The 20,297-nt window shown below is 36.6% G+C and overlaps 1 protein-coding gene across 26 annotated transcripts in view; it reads left to right on the top strand.

Annotated features, from left to right (window-relative positions):
* ZBTB20 (zinc finger and BTB domain containing 20) overlaps positions 1 to 20,297 on the top strand; it is a 777,345-nt gene that overhangs the window by 319,662 nt on the left and 437,386 nt on the right. For 4 of the 26 annotated variants that reach the window (XM_073893748.1, XM_073893744.1, XM_073893720.1 and 1 more), the window contains exon 1: positions 13,712 to 14,037. The exons of the other annotated variants lie outside the window; for them this stretch is intronic. The gene's annotated coding sequence lies outside the window, so the exon portion shown is untranslated. Of the gene's footprint in view, positions 1 to 13,711; positions 14,038 to 20,297 lie in introns of those variants that run through there. 26 annotated transcript variants of the gene reach the window in all.

Genomic DNA, 20,297 nt, shown 5'->3' with positions numbered 1-20,297 from the left:
TTTTCATTTTCATTGGTCTCCATGAAATTTTTTTAATTCTTCTTTAATTTCCTGGTTGACCTATTCAAAAAAAAAAAAGAAAGTTAAAAAATTAATTAACTTTGAAAGACTAAAGAATCATGGGGAAAAAAACATGAATTCTATGTGCAGTATTCCCCTAGCACTGGAGTTCTGCCGTTCTCGTTGATCGGTAAACTTGGTCTTGGCTGGCTGTTCTTGATGATCTTCTGGGGGAAGGGCCTGTTGCAGTGGTTCTCAAATGTCTTTGCCGGAGGTGGAATTGCCCTGCCCTTGCTGGTCCTGGCTAAGTAATCTGCTCGGTTTTACTCTCGGGAGCTTTTGTTCCCTGCACGCTTTCTGTACATCTTTGGAGGACAAGAGTGAAAATGGCGGCCTCCCAATCCCTGCCCCAAAGGAACCGAGAACTCGGGGCCCCACCCCTCAGTGTGCCCCCAGAGAAAAGCAATCACTCCTGGCTCCCCGGTCTCCGACCTCACTCTGTGCTCATCTGGCCTGTGACCGAGCATTTCTATCTCTGGCACATGACCCCATTTCGTGTCTCCAAACCCAGCAGATCCCTGCAGCGTGCTCCTGCACTGCTCCTCCTGGGGGAGGAAGGGGAGTCTCCCCAGATCTGCTGCTTGCTGGGTCCCTGCTGGAAGAGCAGTGGCCCAATGTGCTGTGGATCACAGTTTATGGCAACCCTGAGCTGAGAGCCCACTCCTCAGCTCCATCTCTGCAGCCAGCTTCCCCGCTCTGATACCTGGGAGGTCTGCTACACTCGGGCACCCCCGGTCTTTCTGCAACCCTGAGGGTCCTGAGACCACACTGTCCCAGTGAGGGTTCTACCCCCTGCTTAGCCACTGGTGCGACGTCCCTCAGCAGAGCAGACTTCTAAAATTTCTGAGTTTGTGCTCCGCTGCTCTATCACTTGCTGGTAGCGGCTGATGGAGGCCCCCTCCCCCGCCATCTATCCTCCCGAATATCACCTCGGATTCACCTCTCTGCTCGTCCTACCTTCCAGAAAGTGGTCGCTTTTCTGTTCAGAGAGTTGTTGCTATTCTTTTCTTCGATCTCCTGTTGAGTTCATACATGTTCAGAATGGTTTGATCCCTATCTAGCTGAATTCCTGGGACTAGATGGAATTTAGGTCTGCTACTTCTCTGACATCTCGCTCCCCCCCCCCAGCAATTATTGCCTTTCTTCTAATATTGTTCTGTTCTGTTGAGGCCACAATCTGGCTTTAGAAAAAAAATGTGATTAAGAAAGAAAAATAATTTTGGAAGGTACTTTGAAAAATAGCTCTGGTGATGCCATATAAAAATACAGAATTGTAATTTTGAACATGATTTCCTTTAAATGTATGGTTATAAGACAACTCATGTAGCACACCCTAGTATACATATAGTCTGTGAATTTTGGACATTCGTTTTGGACATTTGCTTGGATTTTCTTTACCTTCTTTTCATTGTTTCTTAAATGACCATTATCATCTTGTCTTTATAAAACCTTGACTATTCTAAGATTTATTTTCATTTTTTATAACTATGGATTTAGTTGGTATGAGTAATGTAGCATTATTGGGATAATGTTCTTGCCTGTGAGGAAAAGGCATATTTGTGAAGCGTCTTGGTGAGGACATTTGGCACTAAGTAGATATACACACTTCATGATCTTTGTTCTTCAGTCCTTTGTTATTTCACTTTCTCTAAGGATGTGACTATAAAAAAGAAAATTGAGAAAAGAATGTGTTCGTAGTATACCAAGAACCTATGGTGTTTGTAATAGTGGTTCCTGTTCCAACTCTTTACCATATAATTTTAAACTATTGTATCTATTGGTTATTGAATTGGAATGGTATATTTCTTTTCTATTGCTGCTATAACAAATGACCTCAAATTTAGCAGCTAATAATGGCACAAATTTATTATTTCACAGTTCTGAAGACCAGAAGTTTGGGTTGGCTCAACAGATTCCTCTGCTCCAGATTCCATGAGATGAAAATTAAGGTGTCAGATGGCTGGCTTCTTAAGTAGATGCTCTGGGAAGAATCTGCTTCCAAGCTCATTCAGTTCCTTGTGGTAGTAGGACTATGATCCCCATCTCTTTATGGCTGTCAGCAGGAGGACATCCTTTGCTTCTTGCACACAGGTCCCTACATCTCAATGCCAGCAAGAGTGCCTTGAATCACACTTGGAATTTCTCCGGCTTTCCCCTCCCCCCTTTTTTTCCCCCAAATTCCAGCCAGAAAATGTTCTCTGCTTTTAAGGTAATTAGATTGGACCTATCTGGGTAACCTAGGATATTCTCCCTATTTTAAGGTCCACAATCTTAATTATATCTGCAATGTCCCCATTTCCATGTAGTGTAATGTTTTGCCATGTACTAGAAGTTCTGGGTATTAGAGAGTGGATAGTTTTGGGGTGCAATTATTTTGCCTACTACAGATGAATTTTAGAAGAATGGGTCACCTCTATTATATATTTCTAGAGTACTCTGAGTATTCTTTTTTTGCTCTAGAAGTAGAGGAAAAGTCTCAGTATGAGCACTTACAAAATCTGTTAGTACATTTTCTCCTAACAGCTTAAATATTGATCCTTATATATCTCATGGAATTTGGCAATAGTGGTTTTTTTTTTCCATCTGATAAATAGAACACAGGAAACCAAGTTGACCATTAGGAACTGAGCTAAACTAGAGGTTTTCTGGCTTGTGGTACAGATTTTATTCATGAGCGCCCTTTTATTTTCCACAAAGCATGCTAGAACCATAGTGGTAACCCAACTGGGAAAGGGAAGTAAGCCAAGATTGAGTGAACCAGAAATGGGATTACTGAAATATTAGTAGAGATGTTTTACATGGAGGGCTGAGATAAATGCAGTTATAACTTGCCAGGAAATAGGAAAATCTCAAGTCTCTCACTGATATCTAAAAAAGTGTGCTCTGGTAAGTGCAGGCATGACACAAGGCAGAGTGAAATTAGTCAGATAGATGGCAGCACTTCAATTCAGGGATTGGCAAGGTGGGCTAAGGACATAGTGGTAGGAATCCCAGTTAAATGAGGACTTCATTTTACAGCTGTAATTAAAGAGGGAGGTTCTAGCACCCCAGGAAAAAGAGACCAGAAATAAATCTTTTGATAAGTTTGAAGAAAGGACTAAGAAGATCAAAAGGAAACAAGGTCAAAGGGAGGTAAGGGAGAATAACTGGGGACAAGGTTCATCTACACTTAATATTTTTGGGGGTGCCTGAGTAGCTCAGTTGGTTAAGTGTCCAACTCTTGATTTCAGCTCAGGTCATGATCTCAGGGTCGTGAGATCGAGTCCCATGTTGCCTCCATGCTGAGTGTGGAGCCTGCTTAAGATTCTCTCCTCCCTCTTCCTCTGCCACCCCTCTTCCTGTTCAGGTGCACGCTTGCATGTGTGCGTCAAGCACACTCCGTCAAGAAAGAAAGAAAGAAAAAGAAAAATTCACAATTTTTCTCCAGGTGGGTTCTGATATCTGGACTCCTAAGACAGATTTGTAAATTATTTGTCAACATGTGCCACTACTGAATGCAAGATTAATAATAAAGTGCAAGTTTAATTTGACAGTATTGTTTTCTAATAGGATAACTAAATACACATTGGTTCCCAGACACACAAGCCTGGACAAACACAGAGACATGTATCCACTGTAGAGTTTATATAACATATTCAGTATACATTTAAATATATCTATGTGCACCTCTAAAATAGCTAATATACTTTCTGTTTCACTCTATTGCATCCAACAAATCCTGGTGTGGGAAATAAATGGCATCGATATGAACTCATTTGAGGGTATATAGCATTTTCCTTATTTTCAGAGTAAGACAACATGGGTGCCTAAGTGAGTTATGTGTAATGGACATATTTGAGTGAAGTATAGGATAGTAGAAAAATCAAAATACTGGGGTTCTAGTCTTAGCTTTTCCACATGTTACATATGTGATACTAAACATGTTATTTAATCATTTATAGCCTCTGTTTTATCATTTATAAAATCAAAATATCACTCCTACTTACTTTCCAGTGTTGATACCCAAATCAGATGAGCTGAAGATACCCTAAGGCATTTAAAGATTATGAAATAGTATGAAAATTATTATGTTTTAAACAAGTATCAACAGCTCTCATTACAGTTTTGCATGGTCTTTGTCTTCAAATATACACAGTCTAATTAATATGTTGAAATTAGTTTATTATTCTTTTTTTTAATTTTCATTGCTAAATCTTCATGTCATTTCTTGTGTGTCTGGTGAGTTGCTATTCACAATATTAAGTAGCCCTGGTTTTCAATGCTATTGTATATATGAGAGCTAATGTTCAAAATCAGGACAGTATTACATGTCAGTGCATTACCAAAAGCAATTAACAGGGAGGAATGTAAAATTAATGATTAAAAACATGCAAAATCACTCTAATATTATATATCTTGCTTTATGCTTTTCTTTATTTTTGTTAAATAGTTCATTAGTGAAGTCATAATTTTCTGTGTTCTAAGTTCCAAAAATAATGAAGATAGAAGCTTAAGAGTTTATTTGGGGACAAAAAGTTGGCACCTTTTTTATGTGTGTGTTGGTTGGTTTTATTTCCCATTTCTCCATGTCCCTATCCTCACCTGTGTATTTTGGCTTGGTCCTAATTCTAGAGCCAGTGGTTCTTTACATTGAACTAATGGATGGTTGGATTGTAGGGATCAGTTCAGAGTTTATATGAACCCTTTGAAAATATATGCAAATATACTTTATATATATGTATATGAATATGTGTATGTATACTTTATATGCATTTATAAATAAACGTACCCTTTCTTTCTCCCTTGGAAAGGTTCATAACTTTTTATTCTCAAAGGGGCACATGAACTTAAAAACACTTGACCTACTGTATTACAAATTTTATACCTAAGTGAACATTAATTGAAAGGAGAAATTTTCTTCCCCCATTGCCTTTTCAACTATCCCAGTTGTGTTCCAAACATTTGGATCTGTGAGGAAGGAAGGAAGGAAGGAAGATTAGAGGGCCAGCAACTAAGAAAGGGATGAAAGAGTACCTCTATTAGTGATTTTCTCTCTCTTTCTTTCCTTCTTTCCCACTTTCGCATCTTCTTACTTTCTTGCTTTATGCTCAATCACTTGATAATTTTCCCTTCCTTCTCTCCCTCTTTCCCTCCTTCCCTCCCTCCTCCGTCTCTTCCTTCCTTCCTTCCTTCCTTCCTTCCTTCCTTCCTTCCTTCCTTCCTTCTTTCCTTCCCCTTTCTCTTTTCAATTACTCTTCTTCAGAGGAGAAAGCTTAAGTAAGCATTATTTTGAGTAAAGGCCAAAACCACTTTTTTTAATGCTGTAACATTCTCTCTTTGCTCATCCCCTTCTCATTTCTTTTCCCATTGATGTGAATTTATTCATTTTACTACCATCTCAGTTTGGAGAGCATTCTTTCCTACCCACCAGAAGTAGTAACGCTCTGCAGAAGGCATTTCTATAGCGGAAATCAGTAGAAAGAAAAGGTAATACCCACATAAAAAATATCCCTCACCTTCCTTTTCAACATTTTCGCTCCCTATTTGAACATCATTATCTAAGCTAAAATTTCCCCAATGAAAAAATAGTTAAATTGATTTGTGAATTGTTTAAAATAGAAAATAGATTAAATTAAACTGTAATTCTTCTATTTAATGATATAATTGGGTTATTTTTGAGATGTGGACAGGGCCAGCTCCAACTTCTATGAAGAATAGAAAAAGATTACAGTTTTGACCATCCTGAGTAACAACTTCCTATTACCATAAAGAGTGAATAGCTCTCTTCACTTTTTTATCTCATCCAAGAACATCTCTGTACCATCATTAATGTTTTTTTAGAGAGAATGAGTTTGGGAAAGAAAGAAAAAGATGATTGTTATTATGGATTTCTGTTGGCAGTTGAAAATTTGCTGTGCAGAGTTTTCCCCGCACCCTGTTCTTGTAGGATTTGAATTTTGCAGTTGGATTGACTTGGCTGTCAAAAAGTCAAGTTGATTTTTATTTCCCCAGATTAAGTTGATAATTGGCTGAATAAAATGTTAGGAACAATTAGGAGAGGTAAGATTCTAAAGCCATTTAACACAACAAACTTTGTGGGACTATTTTGTCCTTGTCCATTTTTTATTTTTATTTTTTGTAACTTCTCCAGGGAACACATTGTATAAAGTTATACTTTCCTGTTCTGTAAAGTATTTCTTCCTTGACCTACCTGCCATAACTGCTTAGTTTATACTTAAAGAGAAAAAAAAAGTTTCCATTCCACAATTGAATCCTTTTGAAGAAAAATTAGGTACAGTCTTTCTTTTTCACACAAAAGCATTCAGAGCACTAGTTTTAAAGAAAGCTTAATTCTTGGGCTAGATGTTTTTGACTCTTCCTGCTCAGAATACAGGAGGGCTACCACCTCTTGTCTTTGTTACCACCTCCAGGGATTTTTATAATTTTCTGTGCCCATTTCAGATTGTTTACTCTCAATATCAGCTAACCTTCTTTCATATTCCCTCTACTATTGTTTCCACTCTTCCTCCTTACCCTTCCTTTGCCTCAGTTTTCTTATTTTTCCCCAGTCTTCCTCATACTTAGGATTGTCTGTCTTCTCATCTGCATGAATGTCTCTTAATTTTTTATCTAAACTCAAATTCCATTTGTTAATAGTTCCCTTCTATGTAGGCAGCCTCTTCCATACCAATAGCTTCTCTTGATATCCATTCCACCCTCATTAGGCTATGTATTTTAAACAAATAAATAAAAATCAGTTAATATTTATCTACCTTACTAGTTGAAATGCTCATTACAGGTTAGGGACTCTTTCTTTGGTGTCTTCTATAGAGTATGTATCGCTTTGTCTTTTTAGTGAAGGTAGCAACATTTTGTTGAATTAGCAAACATTAAAAACTGTACATTCCATGTATATTAGTGATCTAGTTGCCAAACATTAAAGGACTTATTTATTTAAAGCATATTAATGACACTTTTTCTGCAATCTTATATTTTTTTAACCTTCTTAAACAAAGTGTTCTGAACATGATTTGATCATCACGTAATGATCCCCCAATCATCATTATTGTATTAGTTTCCTAGGGCTGCTATAATAAAGTACCACACACTGGGTGCCTCAAACAACAGAAAGGTATTGTGCCTGAGTTCTGGTGGCTGGATGACCGAGATGAAGGTGTCAGCAGGGTTGGTTTTACTGAGGGCTGGGAGAGAGAATCTGTCCCATACCTCACACCTAATTTCTGATGGTTTGCTGGCAATCTTTGGTGTTCTTTGGCCTATAGAAGCATCTCCCTGATCTCTTCCTTCATCTTCATATAGTGTTCTCCCTTTTTGCATGTCTAGATCCAAATCCCCCCCTTTTACAAGCATATCATTTATATTGAATCAGGAGACCACCCTTCTCCGATATAACCTCCTCTTAACTCATTACAGCTGCAATGACCCTATTTCCAAATAAGGGCACATTCTGAAGTACTGGGGGTTAGAACTTCAACATACAAATTTTGAGGGGACAACTCAACCCATAAGAATTATGAACATTATATTTTAATGTAAAGCTCTACCACATTGATTTGTGAGAGATTCAATTATATCTCTTCATTCAGAGATACAGGGTGGTTATTGCTTGCAGTTATCATTGGGCTTTCTTCCCATTTAACATGAATGGAGAGTCCCAATAACTGTTACTATGTATTAAGGAAGAATATATTGGTTCCAAGGTAAAGTCTCACTGATGAGTAAAGATGAATTTGGGCAATAGTGTATACTTTATAACATCCTTTTAAGTTTTCAAGGGCTCTATTTTCTCTTTTGTGGGTTGTCGACCATGTTAAATTGAGACAGGCCTGTAAGTGAATATTGAGCATGTTGGATAATTGAGGTATTAATGTATTATTTTCTCACAACAGATATGAAAACTAAAGAAATATATCTGATAAAAAAAGAAATATTTCTGATAAAAGTACTGGAAATTGAATTATCTTGACTACTAGTTGCCCGAGATTTTACCCATTAATGTAGGAAAATCAGAGTTCTACTTAGAATCCTGTAAGGTATGAAATCTGAGTAGAAAGGAATTATGCTTTTGTGTGATTTGTATAGTATCTATCATAATGAAAACATTCAATAAATATAATTCTAGCACAGAATTATGTTGATGTCAAATGCTGTGAGTGGGTAAGGAAATGAGCACATTTAGTTTTTAACAGGTAGTCTTCCTAAGCAGGATGAGGGGCTTGCACCCCCAGGTGCAGAACCACCAGGAATGGCCCATGTGTTTCTCAGGGCACCATGCTGATGAGCCACCCATTGTGGCAGACTCCAGTTTTGGCAGGCATAGCCAAATCGGCACTTTGATCCTTGGAGTGGCTCCTGCTACAGTGAGTGCCTCTGTTTAGTTTGCCCCTCCCTTTGGTCATTACTGTGCCCACCTGGCACTATAGGACAAAAAAATGAGAGGTGGGAGGGGGGTTGTGAGGGGACACTTGAGAAACACAGCTCTGCCAAGTATGAAAAGCTGCTTAAACAGTTTGGGTTCTACAAGCACATGTATAACATTTCTGCCAACCCATTAGTGAATACATTTTATTTTCTATATCATTGAGCAGTCTGCTAAAAATCACTTTCCTTGATTCTGTTTTCTCATTCCTGGATTCTAGGATCTACCATAAAATGCAGCCACACAAATAAAAGGATTTCTCCCATTCTTTTAATAGTCTTGTTTCTTAAGTATCTGAACATGCTTGGAAACATTTACTTTATTTTATGCCTCAGTATTTTAAAATCAATTTCTCTGCTATATTTGAAAATCAGTTTTGGTGGCTTGATGATATTGGTCAAAATTTTTACATTGTATGAAATTTTTGTTGAAAGTTTTAATAGATTATGCAGTAGTTTCTCCATTGCAGTACACTAATGGAAAATGTAAACATGACTACACCCATTTTATAGCTGAAAAAGTAGAGACAATGAGGAGCTAAATATGTTATTTAAGATTGCACAGGGTGTTAGTGTCTGCCAATTTGATACTGGTAGTATCATTCAGATATTCTGGAATTTAGGGTTTTAGCTTATGCTCTGTGAGATGATCAAAATATTGGATCCACGTTATCTTCATAATGTTATTTGGGTAACATAGATAAGAAGACAGAAAATTGAGGGGTGCCTGGGTGGCTCAGTTGGTTAAGTGTCCAACTCTTGATTTCAGCTCAGGTCATGATCTCAGGGTTGTGAGATCGAGCCCCACACTGGGCTTTGCATGTGGTGGGGAGTCTGCTGGAGGATTCTCCCCCTCACACACTCTCTCTCTCAAATAAATAAATAAGCCTTTTTTAAAAAAAGAAGATAAAATTGAGACATAGGAGGATATTAAATGACTTGTAGCAAATCACATAGCAAGGTCACAGGAAAGCTGATAAGATCTTGGACTCCTTCACTCTGTGTACTAGCCATGACTAGTTCGCTGACCAGAAACATTTTTCTCCTTCAGGAAATCCCAATTTTCACATTTGTAAAGGTTGGGGATTTTCACTGAGAAAGCAATGCCTCAAGGGACTAGGAACTTTTGAAAAAACTCAAGGTTTTTAACCTCAACCTAGTACAGCCAAATATATTGATCAACATTTAACAATTTCAGAATGTTAGAATTCTAAAATTCTTGCTTAGACAGAAATCTAAATTTGAAACTAAAAGTAAGTCATCTTTCTCCTCCTCCATTATTTAGTTATCACTTAGTAAAACATTTAGGTATTAGGTATTTATATATGTATGCAAAAATGCATAAGTTTGTAAATTATAAAATATATGGGATTTATTTGGGGAAAGGTTATAAAAAATAGCATCTACTTTGAGATGTTTCTGTAATAACTTCCAGTTGTCATCATTTTTGACCAAAAGATTAAATTTCTGATACGAGACTAAAGACTCAAGCAGTTAGTAAGGAAGCAGGGACCCAACCAGACCAAAATTTTACTAAGTCATTGCTACCAATCTAGAGAAAGAGCACATGAAGTAGTTTTCCATACTTTAACTTTCTACCAATTAGGATTTCCAGTTGAGAAATGAGCAGATTCTAAAAAGCTCTGGCTGCCCAGGTTAGTATGGCACAGGCAGTCTCTATCCTCATTAACTCATCTGCTAGTTTTCCCATACAAACCTGATCTCAGCCAGAGGCCATAGTCTAAGGACCAATAATGCAGGCTCTAAGCAGTCCCTTATCCCAAAGAAATCCCCAAAGGAGAAAATTTATATACACATTCAAGTAAGTGAGAGCCTTCGTGAAGCCCCTCCATGAAATACTCTGTGTCACCTAGAAACAGCTTTATCACCATCAATAAATACATGTTCCAATAATATTTGCTCCAATAGGGCAGGAACTGGAGATGGCTGGACTTAATCAAGGTCCAAGAGAGAAGAAAGTATGTGGAGAGGGCATCAGAGTCCTTGGAGTTGGAGAATGCTGATAGTTATCTGAGGAGAGTGAATGGTTGTGCTGAGTGCCGGCTTCCCCGGTGAATGCCAAATAGGGTTTTCCATCTCCATGAAATAAAATGTAATATTGTATTAATCACTTGGAAAAGTAAGAATTTTTTTCTATTGTTAACTGGTAAACTCCCATGTCATCTATTTTTCTGTCAGCTGTTTTCTTAAATAAAACCATTCAGCTCTATTATAAACATTCTCAAAGGAAATTCTGCCAGATTACCAACTCCGATGTGCATTAGTAAGACTTATTTACATTTATTGTCTAAGGCAGGCTTAGTTAATGTATGTGTGTTATTTGGTCCAGAAATAGTAAATCTTAGTTGTATCTGATAAGCTTTAACTCTGGATACTTGAAATGCCATATATTGTACACCTATTCAGGGCTAGTTTCTATGCTATGTACCTTATGTAAATTATCTCCTTTAATTTTCCCCAACAAAACATTTTAGAGATGAGAAAATTGAGCCTCAGAGTACCTAAATAATTTGGAAGGATGTACTGCTAGTAAGTGGCCAAGCTAGGACTCAAAGTCCTCTCCCCTCTTTTTAAGCCACTCACTCAATCTGCTTCTAAAAATGGAGAAGATTCTGAATTACCTTCTATGAGTCTGTGGCGTTTTAATAAGGAGAAGGGGGATGCCAAAGCATATGGTTTTATGGTGCTAGTTTTTATCACACAAAACATGCCTGATTCAAGCTTGTTGTCAGTTAATCTCTCAGTGCAGCCCATGAGCCTGTTGATATCATAAACACTATTATCTAAGTCTTATTTTGTGAGACATGCCTCACGGTAGGTACAGTTTAACTTAATTCTCAAATTAACCTCAAAACCACCTTAATTTTGCTAGATTAAAAATAATAACCTAAGCCTACATGTGACTATATAACTATAAGGTAATGGAACTGATTTTTGGTGGGCATTATTGGCACTGGTCTGGTAATTTAGAATGAATCCACATAGTGCATATCCATATTCACTACCGATGAGTTTCATAATCTGTTAAATGGAGATGATACTAGTACCTACTTCATAATATCACTGTGAAGATTAAATGAGATAATATATATAAAATTCTTAGATCAGTTCCTAACAAATAGTAAGCACTCAATGAGTAATAACGATTACCATATGTGAACATTACAGAAATAAAAACCAAACAATTACTGGTAGGTACTTAATACATAGCAAGTGCTCAATAAATATGTATTGAATTGATTAATACATTGTATCAGTTCTTTAAAACGGTTATGTGTTACTTATCTATGGTGAATGCAGTATTTGGCCTCACACTGTTGAATTTAATACAAAATAAGATGTTCAATGTCATTAAGAATTATGCACAATTTGCAGGCGCATTTATTGATTCTGAAAGAGCCTTTTTGGGGGGTTGAGAGTATCATTTATTTTCCTCAAGATTTTCATGCTTTTTGTGACGAGAGTTATATGTGTGACCACTAAATGGATATAGATTTTCCCCTTCCTTTAATGGTCATGTAGATATGATTTATCTTATGGTACAATGAAAACAGAAGCTGTACAAGTATGTACAGTAAAAGAAGATAAATGGCCTGTAAGGAACAAAAAGGCAATGTGTGTCACAAATGCTTCCCACTTGTCTGGCCCAACTGAAACTCACTGAAAGTAACACACTGAAAGTAAGAAAGACATATATTGTCACTGTTTGTTCCAGTCCTGGAGATGCTGCATACTTTTCTGATGACGTGCAGATATTTTAGTTTGGGGGAGCATTTTTTTTCTTAGGAAATTTATTTTGAAATCCTGAAATGTTTGCCGTTATGGATCTGAAATTGTCATGCTCTAAATACCAGTTTCTAACTGGTCATCTAATTCCAGTAAGAGTTTTAGAAAGGGTTTGAATGTTGCCTCTCCCTAGAATATTCTTCCTACCAATGATATTCCCACTCTACCTTTAGAAGTAGTCCAAGTAGCTCTGCCTCCTACTTTTATGCATATTTGTGTCATTGCTCTTGCTATATAGTATTCTTGTGTTTTCTGCTTAGCTATGTTTTTTTCTCCTTTAGAGTCTATTGACTAAATTGTGAGCTTCTTGAAGACAAGGGCTGTGTGTTTGTTTTTAACCTCTGGATACCCAGTATTACTTAGTGGTTCCTAGAATAAAGTCGGTATTCAATAAATATGTATCCAATAAATTAATGAACTTGCAATCATACACACACACACACACACACACACACACACACACACACATGTTAGATCAGGGTCATGAATAAAATTTCCTATGTGTGTTTCTCAACTGCTTATGAATGTTTTAACTTGCTTATGAACAGATTGATATGTTTCTGAGTTCTCGAGTCACATTGAAGGGAATTTTCTAATCTTTGAAAAAAACCTGTTCATACTCTTTGTTTTTACTCTGAGCATTTCTTTTGCACATGGACGCAAGTGTGCTGTCAAGTACTGATTACTTGGTTGAACCACACAGACAGTGTTACGAATCTTTATTTTTATTTGCACGCTGTTTGGTGGTGTTGTTCAAGCAAATTATCTGTATGTTTAGAAAAAAAATACATGGATTGTGTCATTTCACTGGAAAAGTCTTACTTCCATAAAAAATTCTCAGCATTTAATACAGTGGTTGGCATATAGTTGGGATTCAGTAAATGTTTGTGGAATGCATGGACAAATCAGCCATTATTATTAACTGTTTTGAGGATGAGGTATGAGATTTCTTTTAAAAAGACAAAATGAAATGCCCAGCAGGATAAGAGGGAATAAGAGTGAATCTGACACTCATAATTCTTACCTCTGTGTTTCTAGACTGTTACGCAGGATCACTGAAGTGCCTTATATGTCTGATTTCTCAACTTCACCCTGCAGTAAACTTTTGCAATCTGGAGGCTAGAGACCTCTTTTGTAAATGTTGTCTGCCCGAACTGCGTTGGCACCGAGGAGGCCTCAGCAGATAAAGTGGAGGAACATATGGCTCCCATCTGAATACAAATTGGTGGACATAACGTGGTAATTCAGCTGAGATGTCCTCTATATTGTAAACTGAAAGAGTATGATTAGAGGTGTTTATAAACGGCGTCTGATTTTCCCCCACACACCCCTCCCCACCCCCTTCCACTGTAGTTTTATCGGCCTGAATCATAGCCATCCAGCGTCCCAGTCTCACTGCATTATTTGTTAAAATGGCCAGCATGAGGAATTATTAATTAAAGCTAACAAATCACCCTGAAGAGCTGTGCCCTGGCATGGCTGAAGGTTGATTGGTGAAAGTGTTCTCCTTTGGAGAAAAGACTTTTTGTGCTCGTGACGCAGTCAGGGACGGATTATTGAATATGCAAGTTAGAAGAAAAATCACAGGACAAGCAAATTGAGTATTTACTGGCAAATAATTGCTCTCTTAAGCTGTGGCTCTCTTCCTAAATTCTTAACATTCCCGAGGGTTAGAAAGAAACACAGAAAAATGCATCGGTACAGAGTACATTTCAAAAAAAATACATAGACTGATGTTTCAGACTTGTGCAGGTAAGTGTGATTGTGTGTGCATGGAAAGTGAAAGAACAAGGGGATGCAAGGGAAAGATCGGGGGAGTTTTTAATCTGGTGGGTTTTTGAGAATCAATTTGTTGTTTATTGAAATACTGCTCGGCATATTTCTAAGTTGACTGAGAATTTAGCTTCAGTGCTGCATTTACTGTGAAAGTTAGAGAAACGAGAGAGGGTTTTCTCAGAGTTACTTCATGTCTTTATTAGCAGAAGGATATGTTAATGTTTTGCCCCAATAAGAGTTATAAATTTTGCTCGGATATTTGTGGATATATGTATAAAATTACCTCCTAAGTTAGGGTTCTTTAGTTATTCTCAACATTTAAATATGACCTGTTTTAACAGTGTCCCAAACACATTTGGGTACAACTATTGCATTTATTTTTCCAAGTAAACTCGGTTTTCCATTTGCACCAAGCTAGTCCTTGTTCAGAATTTCGAAAGGGACATTACAGTTCTGAAGTAGTTACTTAAACTTCAGGCTTCTATAATAACAAAAGTGTCCTTTTTATCAATCGTTTGGTCTTTTTATCTGAAATGTTGATCAGATTACTGAGTGTTGCGGACATTGTAAAGTAAGTGAGAGTAGTTTAGAGGCTATTTCAAAACCAAACTTAAACACATCAAAATGTTAAGTGTGGAAATAAAGGCTCATTCTATGTATAAAATATAGACATTAAGAAACAGAGATACCCTCCTAAGTATAGCTAGGTTATGTGAACAGCATTATCAAAACATGCCTATCCACTGAAGATGAATTTCATATTCTGAAAACCTAGAAAATTTGCTTTCATTGACAACAAACTGTTTTTGAAATGAGAATAATTGGCTGGCGAAATAGCCTTTTAGAGTTATAATAACTATGAATAACATGGATTTAAAACAAAGGCATAAACATAATTTAAACTAAATTAGCTGATTAATAATTTCAAAGTGCTTTAACAATAAAACATCTACATGATAGTAATAATAGTCAGAATAATAATAAAAATGGAAAATCTGCCAATCACCCAGAAATTAGATCAGATGACTCTCATAAAGTTTTAGAGAATCAGAAATTTAAAATATAAATATATAAAACTTATATTTTGCCTTCTAATCTATTCCTTGAACTGTGCAATATTGTGCTGGTCAGGATTTTTCTTTACTATACCCTATTTTATTAAAAAGCATAGTTTGTCTTAGTATGTAGAATAAAGCTTATAAGAAAGTTTAGAAAATATATTTTTTAAGGTTTAATTCCCACTGGATAATATTCTATTCTCGGTTTTCCTCCTTAAAGTTTCTTGTGACTATTTGAGGGCACAGTTTGGTCCATTATTTTGAAATAGCAAAGGGGGCATTTAAAGCATATGTTCAGAGACCAAACCATCTGCCGGTTTTATTATGAATACCACAGAATTATGAGGACTTGGAAAGGCTCAAAAATTGAGCCAGAGTTCTATGCAAGATTAAAAAAACAAAAACAAAAATACAGCATTTTGATTTTAAAAAGTGTTTTGCAATCACTTACTTTTGCTAAGTGTTTTCTTTAGTCTTCTATTGGAGAATAGTATCATTACACCCTTTTGATATATGAGGAATGCATGGCAAAATATAGTTGAGTGACATGAACCTATGGAAAGGTAATGGTAATATTTTCTCTCTGATTTAACCCACTAAATTTAAGTGCCTTTTGGAATTTGGGGTAGACTTGTCAATAGTGAAACTCTCAGGGAATTGGAGAAACATAAAATGGTGACCGCTGGAACAAAAATGAAGTCCAGCTGCTAGCTTCTGGACTATCTACAAGTGAGTTGCAAGAGACATGCAGAGGTCAGACTAAAGAGCAATTCTATAATCCAATTGTGATGTAATGGAAGTATGAATCAACTGTTGGTTGCCCATGCTGGGGGGAGCTCATTCCCCCCAAAATGAGCATAATTTGACATTATTCCAGGGTAGTACTATATTCTTTTAGCGTCTGGAAGGATATGAGATCTAGAAATTAATACAAAAACAAAAATTACATTTAAATCCCAAACATAATAGTGTTTCAGCCCAGAGCCATCACATAAAGACAAATCAAGATGAGTAGCATCGTTAAGATGTCTAGTGCCCAGTTAGAGTTCTCTTAACTTTGCCTAAATTTTACTAAAATCAGTCTGAGACTAGCTGGATCATTATTAGAGGAAATGCAAAAAATAGGCTACTCCAACTTGAGGATGAGCTTTCAGAGTTGAGAAGACTTATCCTTCTTTGTTGCTTTAATGAAAATTATTTAATTAAAAGAGAATAATAATGAGGCAAAGGACTGAGGTGTTTGGTTTGAGGAGTCTAGGTAAAATGTGTGTGTGTCTGGGTGTGTAAAATACATATAAGGAAACACATATTATTGCATGTATACATGTATAATTTCTTAAAAGAAAAATGTTTTCAGAATTGTGCACTTTGTTAGACTGATTAAGTCTAGGACTGTTTCTTATACAGTCAGGCTAAAGACTGAATACACATGTTTTAACATAGCTATAGTTGGCTTTTGGTACTTGAAGGATGTCAGATTTAATGACCTGGTGCTGAGAATACCTATGTTGAATTTCATATGGATTTTCTCTTAAAGGTATTTTAATTTTATGCCTCCCTAAGTTGCAATCCTGCCAGTAATCAAGTGAATCTATTAGCCCAAAGACTACAAAATGTCTCCATTATTTCAGGAGGTTAGTTTTTGTTTTATATTTTGGGTGAGTTTGATATATATAACTAAAAGACACACACACACACACACACACACTTTTTGTTTTGTTTTCTTCATTTCTTTCTGCCACCTTGTTCCAATGAGGGAATTAAAATGGCTGACAAAGGAAACAAAACAGATAGCACAGTGAAATACATGAATTAGAAGTAGGTAAGAAAAATAAACAAAATAAAACAAAACCATAAATGAGGGCAAGGACATAAAAGTAGATCCAGGAGTAAAGTCAGCATACAAATTACATTCAGTGAAGTGTTATACATTTGCCTTTAAACTTCCTTGCAGCCAAGACAAAGAGAAAACCATGACAAGTCATGCAATTTACAACATTCATAAGAATAATAAAATAATTTCCATCATTCATTACTAAAGCTCTTAAAAAATGACAAACTCTGAGTTTTTAGAAAGCTCAGTGGTAAGACAACTCCCATTGAAAATAATTAGAGGCTGCAGAGACCTAAAGGTCAGGGCAGAAGCAGAAGCTGTACCTTCCCTGGGACATGTGTGGAGGAGTAGACTAATCTCCTTTCAATCCCAGGGGATAAGTTTCACGGGGTTGGGCAAGGAGCTACAATTAGTGCAAAGATGTTAGCAAGACCAAGATCTTATGGCAAATTAGGCGTTAAGGAGGACATTTTTAAAATCATTTCATATAAATATATATGTGTATATTTTAAGAGTAAGCCAAAGATTTAGAAGGCATCCGCATTTATAAAAACCATTAAAACACATCTTACCAAGTAAACCTCTTGAATCAACATTGCTTCCCTGAGTTGATCACGAAACATTGCTGCACTTCTGCCATTCTTCTACTTTTACTTTAAGCGCCCTGCCAGTCTTTGTCAAGTTTTAAAAAGAACCCTTTCTAGCTTAAAATGTAATGTTTCTTGCCCTTGCATCCTCCCTTGGTTCATTTTCAAAAGTCTTAGAAACTGCCTGGTCTTTTCACAGGTAAATTTGATGGTTGAGTCACATTGAATAGGCTAGTTTTTTCTCCATATTGAAAAGGTGAAGCATAAGGATTTTTTTTTCACATTATCTTTGTAACCCATTCCATAGTAAGTTGTCCAAGGACCACCTGCATCAGGATTTCCTAGGCTGCTTGTCAAAATGAAGATTCCTGGGCTTCATTCCAGAATTTCTGAATTAGAAGCTCTGAGGAGGGAGTCTGGGGATCTAGAATTTAGAAAGCTACCCAGCTTAATAATGCACACTCAAGTTTGAAAATCACTGTTTCAAGAATTTTGACTTTAAAATTTCTGGTATATGAACATAAAATGGTAGGATTTCCGTACCACAGTTTATGAGAGTTTATTATATTAACACGAAGACACTAGTGTTCAGTAATACGTGATGAGTGCCTTGCTAATAAAACTGGAAAGATCAAGCTTAGAAAAGCTCTGCTTTTGTTTGACCCTTTAAATCATATCTCAGCATTGTATAAAACATTCTTTAATTTTTTTATCTGTCATTTATTGAAAACTACTATATGCTAAGTCATATGTTGAGTCTGGGTACTAGAGATACAAAGATGAATAGGAACGAGACAGTCGGTTGTCTGAAAAAACTCAAAATATAGGATAATTTATTAGAATAGTATCTTCTCCATACTAGGGAATTGCCACATAATCTCCTCTTGAGTAAAACTCAAGATTTTCATTGTATTATATCAGTATAAGTATACATTTGCTAATAGCAATTTCACATAGTAGGATCCTGCTACAATTTGGAAGCTGCAAAACGTAAGTAAACCTTGTAGGGTCCTTCATCTTCCCTCTCAACAGGAGTCTGTATCCCCCAAGTCTGGGATGGGAGGCATCACTGGGGCCTTCTAATTCCATTTCTACTATCATCACCCAGTGATTTGTTACCACTATCCTCTTTGAGGATACCTGATAATAGGAAAACTTCTGTATCTCTTTCCATTGCCCCTCTAGGGGCTCAGCTGACTTGTAGGAAATACTGGAGTCTGTATGACAGCAGCCTCCATAGTTGGCAGGTAGGGCAAAATATAGAGACTCTCAAGCTGCTCTCAGCTAGTACTCAGTAGTGCCAGGAACTGGGTAGGCTAGCAGGGACATATTGTACATGAAGGAATTTGATAGTTGGTCTGAGGAACAGGATGAGAGCTTGCAATTTCACTGCTGATTCATATTTTTCTGGAAAAGTACTGAAAACACCCACCCCTTTTATTATTTCCAGAACAATATGAGAAATATTGTGAAAACTTCTATATCTTTTTCTTCCTTTTTTTTAAAAACATATACTTCTTGAATATTTAGTGCCGTGTTCTCTTCTAGGAACTCGAGATACAGTGGTGAATAAAATAAAGTTTATACCGTCATGAAGTTTATATTGGGTATATAGTATATTAGGGATAGAGAATAAAATTACTAAACATAAAATGTTAAGTAATATAAAGATTAAAATATGCTCCATTTTTGGAGCACTGGGTATTATACACAAACAATGAATCATGGAACACTACATCAAAAACTAATGATGTAATGTATGGTGATTAACATAACATAATAAAAAAAAGATCAAATTAGAAACTAAAAAAAATATGCTCCATTTTTGAGACATTGCCTACTGCATTCACCATGACTTCCAATTATATTCATGATATTTCATAATGTGTTTGTATGAATGTGAGTGTGTGTGTGTGTATGTGTGCGCGTGCACACACACGTGCGCATGTGTGCCTACCTTAATGGATTCATAAACTTCTCTGGGAACAAACCAGTCAGTTCAGGATATTCCTGAATATTGTTATGGGAAGCACTTTTTAATGGAGACCTGCACACAATGTAAAGGGAGAAACAAGACATGTGCAAGGACCAAAAAGTGTGCAGTCAACCACAAGATCATTCTTTTTCATTTTTTTTGCTTGTTTGTGTGTGCCTGCATGTGTGTGTGTGTGTGTGTGTGTGTGTGTGTGTGTGTGTGTGTGTGTGTGTGTGTTCTGAGTTGTTTGTTTTTAATGAACTAAATGCAAGTCACTCTAGATGCCCAGGGGTCTAAGAGGTAAATAAATTATGGAGTCAGTCTTCATGGGACTAAAGGTAGAGGTGACAAACAGTTAACAGTAGTATAAGGCTTTCATAAAGTTCTGTGGAGGACAGAGTAAAGAGTACCATCCTAGAATAGATCAGAGAGGAGAGCAACTAGAAAGATTTCCCAGAGGGAATCATTATTTAACTGAGACTAACAACCTAATAGTAAAACAAAACACAAAGAATTTTTTTAAGTGAAGTTCTAATTCTTCACTTGCTCACCTAGGTACCATATGCCCTTGGTGAAAATATTTTAGACAATTGGACAGCATATTTTCTTTAAAAGAGGGTGGGAAGGGAAATCACCTATTAACTCAGCACTTAGAGAAACCATTGTTAACATTCATCAGATACTTTTTTGAACATGTATTATGTTCTAGGGTTATGCCAACCAGCCACTGTCTTCTCAGAAGGGAGCATTTTAATTAGCAGGCAGTATGAATAGCAGCAACT

The sequence above is a fragment of the Callorhinus ursinus genome, unplaced genomic scaffold (genome assembly GCF_003265705.2).
Source record: "Callorhinus ursinus isolate GAN/ISIS: 27379988/994484 unplaced genomic scaffold, GSC_fseal_2.0 scaffold1, whole genome shotgun sequence".
Lineage (NCBI taxonomy): Eukaryota > Metazoa > Chordata > Mammalia > Carnivora > Otariidae > Callorhinus > Callorhinus ursinus.
This window is presented reverse-complemented; position numbering and strand designations above follow the sequence as displayed.